Source organism: Lissotriton vulgaris, chromosome 4_1 (assembly GCF_964263255.1).
Source record: "Lissotriton vulgaris chromosome 4_1, aLisVul1.2, whole genome shotgun sequence".
In the NCBI taxonomy this organism is placed as follows: Eukaryota; Metazoa; Chordata; class Amphibia; order Caudata; family Salamandridae; genus Lissotriton; species Lissotriton vulgaris.
Window position 1 is genome coordinate 1,147,090,313 of NC_141691.1, and position 7,234 is coordinate 1,147,097,546.

Here is a 7,234-nt window from a genome sequence, read left to right on the forward strand (position 1 = left end):
AGCTTGGTCGAGCAGTAAGGCAGTACCAGAGGACAGTGTAAAGCATGGGTACTCACAAACTTTCTCTCAGGGGCCAAAATTACAGTGTGGTTTGTGGCCGAGGGCCGCAACAGTGGGGGTGGGGTCAGTGAGAGAGGGGGCGGGGCTAGAGCCAAAAAAACTGTGACCATGAGGTTGAACACAGGCCCCTGCAGTGGACGTCTTCGTCCACTGACCCACTAGATCCAGCATACACACATCTCTCTCTCTCTCCCTCTCCCTCTCCCTCTCTCTCTCTTCCTCTCCCTCCCTCCCTATCTTTCTCTCCCTCCCTCTGTCTCCCTCCCTTGTCTCCCTCCCTCTCTCTGTCTTCCTCCCTCCCTCTGTCTCCCTCCCTCTGTCTGTCTCCCTCCCTCTCTCTGTCTCCCTCCCTCTCTCTGTCTCCCTCCCTCTCTCTGTCTCCCTCCCTCTCTCTGTCTCCCTCCTTCTGTCTCCCTCTCTCTGTCTCCCTCTCTCTGTCTCCCTTCCTCCCTTTCTCTGTCTGTCTCCCTCCCTCCCTCCCTGTCTCCCTCCCTCACTCTGTTTCCCCCTCTCCCTCCCTTTCTCTCCCTCTCTTCGTCTCCCTCCCTCTTTCCGTCACCCTCCCTCCCACTTTCTCTCCATCTCCATCCCTCCCTCCCTCTGTCTCCCTCCCTCCCTGTCTCTCTCCCTCCCTCCCTCCCTCCCTGTCTCCCTGTCTCCCTCCCTCCCCCTCTCTGTCTCCCTCCCTCTGTCTCACTCCCTCTGTCTCCCTCCCTCTCTCTGTATCCCTCTCTCTGTCTCCCTCTCTCTGTCTCCCTCCATCCCTCTCTCTGTCTGTCTCCCTCCCTCCCTCCCTGTCTCCCTCCCTCACTCTGTTTCCCTCCCTCCCTCTCCCTCCCTTTCTCGCCCTCTCTTCGTCTCCCTCCCTCTTTCCGTCACCCTCCCTCCCACTTTTTCTCCCTCTCTCCATCTCCATCTCCATCCCTCCCTCCCTCTGTCTCCCTCCCTCCCTGTCTCTCTCCTTCCCTGTCTCCCTCCTTCCCTCTCTGTCTCCCTCCCTGTCTCCCTCCCTCCATGTCTCCCTGTCTCCTTCCCTGTCTCCCTCACTGTCTCCGTCCCTCACTGTCTCCCTCCCTCCCTGTCTCCCTCCTGCCTCCCTTCCTGTCTCCCTCCCTCTCTCTCTCTGTCTCTGTCTCCCTCCCTCTCTGTCTCCCTCCCTCCCTGTCTTCCTCCCTCTCTGTCTCTCTCCCTCCCCTCTCTCACCCTCTTTCTCCCTCCCCTGTCTCTCCCTCTCTCTCCATCCCCTGACACTCCCTCTCTCTCCCTCTCTCTCCCTCCCCTGACACTCCCTCTCTCTCCCTCTCTCTCCTTCCCCTGTCTCTCGCTCTCTCTCCCTCCCCTGACTTTCCCTCTCTCTCCCTCCCCTGACTTTCCCTCCCTCGTCCTCCCCTTTGCACACTGTTAAAAGTAGGTTGTGAAGGATGCAGCTTCGCCCGTCATGGGCCCTCACGGTAGGACTCTTCTTGGATCCCTGCTTGGGTTGGTGGTCGGCTCCAGCGTATGCTACTGGCTGTACAAACGCCTGTTACGCAGTGAGCCGTCTAAACCGGGGTCTTACACAGGGGACGGTGCGGGGGCAACACAGGACAGAGATGAGGCAGATTCCAAGAGCCTGATTTGGGCCCCTGAGGCAGGGTGTCCGGAATGACTTTGGTGGCCAAAGTGAGGGAGAACCCCACAGATGTTCTAATAAATCCATCAAGCAATTTGGATGCTCAACGTCTACAAAGAGTTATTGAACTGCTTGAAGCCACAGAAGAATCGTCAGTTCGAAAACAAGCCTTTATTACTCTTAGTAACAGTGCTGCATTTTCAGTTAATCGAGATCTTATTCGTAATTTAGGTGCTCTTCCAGTAGTTGGAAACATGCTTTCAGATCCTGTTCCTGAAGTCCAGGCACAGGCTTTAAATGCGCTTAACAACTTGAGTATGAACTTGAGCAATCAGGAACAGTTAAAGATTTATATTGAACCTATTTGTGCAGCTGTTGAAGTTGCTCCACTGAACTCTGACCTGCAGTTAGCAGCAGTTAGGCTGATAACTAACATGTCTGTTAGAAACGAGTACCAAGACATGATCGTAAAATCCTTACCTTGCTTTCTTCGTCTGTGGTCTCATGGAAATGAAAAGACGCAGATTCATGTTTTGAAGGCGCTTGTGAATTTGTCTGCAAACCCATTGCTCACAACAGATCTTCTGAGTACTCAAGTACCTTCCTCGTTGGCATCCTTCTTCCACACATGCACAAATGATAACATCTCCTACGGGGGCTCACCTTTGTGGCAAATCTGAATGAAAATATGGACAGTGGAGCTGCTCTCCATCAGTACCACGAAGGCTGGCTCTTCTCTTTGTTGTTCGGAGATTCAAGGCAAAGCTTCTTGGTATCCTTGTTACAGCATCGGGATGAGGAAGTGAAAAAGCAAATAGAAAGAATCATGACTAAACAGCAAACATAAAGTAATTCCTTCCGAAGAGGGAAGCACAATAAGTTGACGTCCCTGTGGTCTGAATTAAAGTCAGTTCATTGCTTCGGTGTGGCACAGTACTACTGCTTTACCTGCCGAGGTTGCTCCTTCCGTGTTTGTTGCTTGGATCATACCGTTGCAAGTCTCCCTTGCCACTTTTGAACCTGCACCGCTATACAGAGCGTCATAGCATGCCGCCTGATCCAGAGTTTCTGCCAAGCACTCGAATGGTATTGACTGCAACAGACACAGCATCTGAAAGATCACACGGGCTAAAGTCAGAAGTAATAAATCGGTTTTGTTTCGAAACTCGACTTGAGTGAGAATCCGTTAACATATTGAACAAAATTTCTTTGCATTCTAGACCATTTGTTCCTCATCTACAGAGCAGTCACTGCATCTTTAGAAAAGCTCCCAATGGAACGCGGTCCTCCTTTAAAAGTCTGAAATCTTGCATGCTCCTGGTTGCGCACTGCTTTTCGTAGGCGGTATCTTTGCGTAAGCCTGCCATTCCGGACGTATGAATGGACACTACAAAGACGACACTGGAAGAGGCATGTGACATAGCAGGACATATTCTCCCCGCCGAAAATATTGAAAGTTTTTAGCAAACATACAGGTGTGCAACATCCATTGAGTTTAAAATCGCCCCCACCCCCTTGTCAGCCCGGGATGAGACAGCTTGCCTGGCGCGCGCACAGCCGAGCCGGAGCTTTTCACAGGTCTTTAAAGACCATTAACTTTTTAATGAGGCATTGTTCTGCTTCACCTCTTCTGAGGCCCCTGCAGCTTCACTCTATGGCTGGAATCTCTCAGCCCCCAGAGAGCAGAGCCTCTCCGAGTCCCGGCTGCTGCAGCCGGTGGTATTCACTGACACTCGAGATTTTTTTTTTTTAAACTAATACATGTCTGTAAGGTCCGCGGGCCGCCAAGGAAGGCTTGCCGGGCCGTACTATGAGTACCCCTGGTGTAAACCATTTGTTGTACACACTCAGCAAAAGGTTTCACGCACTCAAGAACTGAACTCCAGGCCAATTATAATTACAGTAGATTACTTTATGGATTACTCTGGAGGTTCCAGGACTAGCTTTTAGATTCAGTCCTGGGGTCTAGGCTGAAACCAGATTAGCAAAAACGTTTTAGTTACTGTAGTGAATTTTCATGAATATAAAGCTGTTTTAAAAGTTCACACTTAGAAACTTGTCCATGTAAATCTCTCAATGTTATTCAATGGGAGGAAATTCAGGTTGCAGGTAAAGTACGATCGCGTTACTTTTGTAACCCAGCACTGGTCTCCTAGGGCCAGCTCTGGGGGCTTAACTCAAAACAGGTAGGTAATTGCGTTTCAGTATTTCGTATGATTTTTTAAGAATATTTGCAGTTTTCAAAAGTAGACAAGAAATTTCATAGAAAAGCAGACAATGGGTTCCTATGGAGAAAATACAGATTACTAGTAAACCCGCTAGGGATTACTTTTACGGTTCAGTACTGGGCTGAAAGGTACAGTACTGGCTTCTCCCCTGATCCCAGGTGAGTACTTTGGAATTCGGGTTTTGGCTGATTTAATAGGAATATTTTCGGTATTCAAAACTTCACACTTAGAACATTTTTGAGTCAAAATGGGTCAATGTTATCCAATGGCAGGCAAGTGAATTACCGGTTTCCAGGTGAGTACTTGGTTGTTAAAGTCAAGGTTCTGGGCATAGACTCAGGGGTCCCCCAGGGTCCAGTAAGTACAGTTAGATTAGTCCCAGCGGCACAGGGGCGGCTGGGTGCAGAGGTAGGTAGGCCCAATGATATCCAATGAGGGAAAGGGGGCCTTCAGTTGGTGGCTGCTGGCTAGCAGGCCACGTGGCTCTGGGAGCTGGGCTCCTGGTCACTTGCTCAGGGCAAGGGGGGAAGTAGGATAGGACAAAGAGGTCACAGCCAGCGGCACTCGGGCGGCTGGGTGCAGGGTGCTTTTGGGCCGTCGGGCGCTCAATGTTATCCAACAAGGATCTTGAAAAGGGAACAAAGGCTGCAGGCTTGGGGACGGAGACTCTCCAGGGGCGGAGTTGGCATAGGTTTGCACAGTCAGTCTTCAGTGTAGCCATTATGGAGCACCATATACTCTTAAATGGCATCACTGGACTTACAGTGCCCAGGAGTGGCCCTGGGTACTGTAGGGGCACAGGGCGCATGCACCTGTGCCATTACCTCTGGAATAGGGCACCCAGCTAGAGGGGTGACTGAAGTATGCCAGGGCAGTGGGGTCTGTGGGCATGGTACACAGGGATGGTACACAGGGATGTCAATCCTAGAAATGCTCTGTGATAAAAACAACAATGCGGAACAGATTCTGTTCAAGAAGGAACAGAGGTGGGTGAATCGGCTCAGGACCCAAATAATAGGGATGAACGATAATATCCCATGGCACCAATTTTACTAATTGAGTAGAGTACGGTAACTGGGTACCATGTGAGTTATTCACCTGGACTCCCAGGTTAGAAAAAACGTGTAGATGCTCACATTATGAATAGATGTGCGATATGTCACCGTACGCACACACCTAAATGTCTCCAGGTATTTGAACTGCATACCAATCCCTATACCGGAGACACTGCAGAGAGTTTCATTTCATTTTATGAATGTACACACCAACATTCTGCCCTACTCTAATGAACTCATTGCAATTCCGTATGATCAATAAATGTAACAAAATATGAACTCCATTACTGCGTTCTGCCCCAGCACCCACCGCCAGAGTTATGTAGTTATATATATACCTACTTCTGTTAACAACTTTAGCATTGCATCGGCCCCTTAAAAACATGTTTTTTTAAAATGTATTTATCGCAATATCTTAATCAACTAATTGTGATCTTTTGTCGAAGGTAACGTTCTCCAAAATACAACAGCAGTGCCTAATACGAGTCCTTTTTTCATTTTCAAACCACCCTCCAAAAACCAGGAAGAGTGGGTCGGCCCCCATCCAGGGCCAGAGTCAGCACAGGGAGTGTAGTGTCCTCCCACGTGGGTAAGAATGGCGTCTCGGGATCCTGCTAGTAAAGTTCTATAATTAGCAGAGACACAGGTGTCCGCTTTACGAATGTTTTGTGCTTTTTGTTTAGCATGGACCACTGAAAGCGGCCCTGAACACCCTGTTGAAGCGAGTCTAATTCTGCTACAAGGTATTTGCGTTTTGCTTGGTATGAAAATCTACTGGGGGCGAAGGGTCCGTACACGGCAGGCAACATCTGTTTTCTCTCGAGCGAGAATTAATCACACTTTAACACTGAACACGTCGACCTAAAATATTTGAACTGACGTGGTGCTTAATCCCCTGGAGGCAAGTGTCCGTACACGGGCAGCGACCTTTGTGTGTTTTTCTTGTGTTTTCTTGAGCGATAGCTTGAAATGCCGAGCATGTCGACTTAGTGAAAATAGTAACATTATACGAGCTGGGTGAAAAAACAAATACTACCATCCTGATTTTATTCAAGCATAATTCGAGGGGTGGATTTTGTGGAACAATCCATTTTGACACTCTGATATGTGAAATAAAAAACAGGGGACCACACTCTTTCCCCCTTTTACCAAACAACCCTAAGATTCTAATTATGACCATTCATCAATCTATGAATTTTACATAAGTTTAAGACTACCACAATTTTTTAGTAGTTCCATAACGAATAAAAACCACCTTTTCTGACCTAAGATCCTACCATGATTCATATCATGTACTCCACAACCGTTATGAGGATTAAACAGCAGATGTCATTATCCAGTGTCCTATACCTGGATCACTAGTAGTTCTTCTCTTCCTCCCTCTATACTGTTTTAGTGCATACAATTAGATGCACGCTCCAGATTGCGAGCTTCAATGTAGTGCTGTATGTATACTCAGGTTACATTTACATTGCCTAATGATATATATTATGTTGATTTTTGTTTCCACAGTGCAGGAAAATAAGTATGAGACTTCCATATTTTAATTTTGGATAACTACACAAGTTGTGTGAGTACCTTTATCGTTTTTTGTTTTTTGTCCTGACAAAAGCTCCATAGACCCTGCTGGGCCAAAAGGAGCTGAAACATGTTGACCTACCCGTATAGATATATGGGAATCTAGTTGCACGGTTACCCTATATATCACTAATTTTTTTTAATTAAAGTGCCTACTTTCCTAAATAAACTTCCCCATTGGTGAGACACTTGTTTTAACTTTTGTTTTTCTATCTCCTTCCTCTGTTGAGGTCCCTAAAATTTCTGGACACTTCTACCTTGACCAGAGGTTGCCTCGGGTGAGGCAGGCATATAACACGACATTTTGATTACCCGATGACTATGCCATGACGCCGGATGGGGCGGAGAAAAAATATACACCGCATCGATAAAATCAGGGCGTCTATGAGGGTTACCAAAAATAACCAATGGTTATAGTAGATACCAGTGTCCATTCCTTTTTTGATTACACAGGGATGTGTGCCATGTTGACTCTTGTTTTAGTTCTGCACTTAGGCACTCAGCCTGCAAAGGCAGCATGTGGGTGCCCGGGTACAAGGCCCCTGAGGGTGGCACAATAAGTGCTGCAGCCCTCAGGGGTCTTCTCTGATCACCATGCCCTTTTTACCTATGGTATGTGTACAAAAACTAAAAATCATATAAAGAACAATTGGTTCAAGTTATATGACACACAATTACATAAAATGACACAATATACAATC

At 47.6% G+C, this 7,234-nt stretch overlaps 1 pseudogene; it reads left to right on the plus strand.

The window, feature by feature from the left end:
• Positions 1 to 1,486: 1,486 nt before the first annotated feature.
• On the plus strand, positions 1,487 to 2,519 carry LOC147722997 (armadillo repeat-containing protein 10-like; annotated as a pseudogene).
• Positions 2,520 to 7,234: the final 4,715 nt, after the last annotated feature.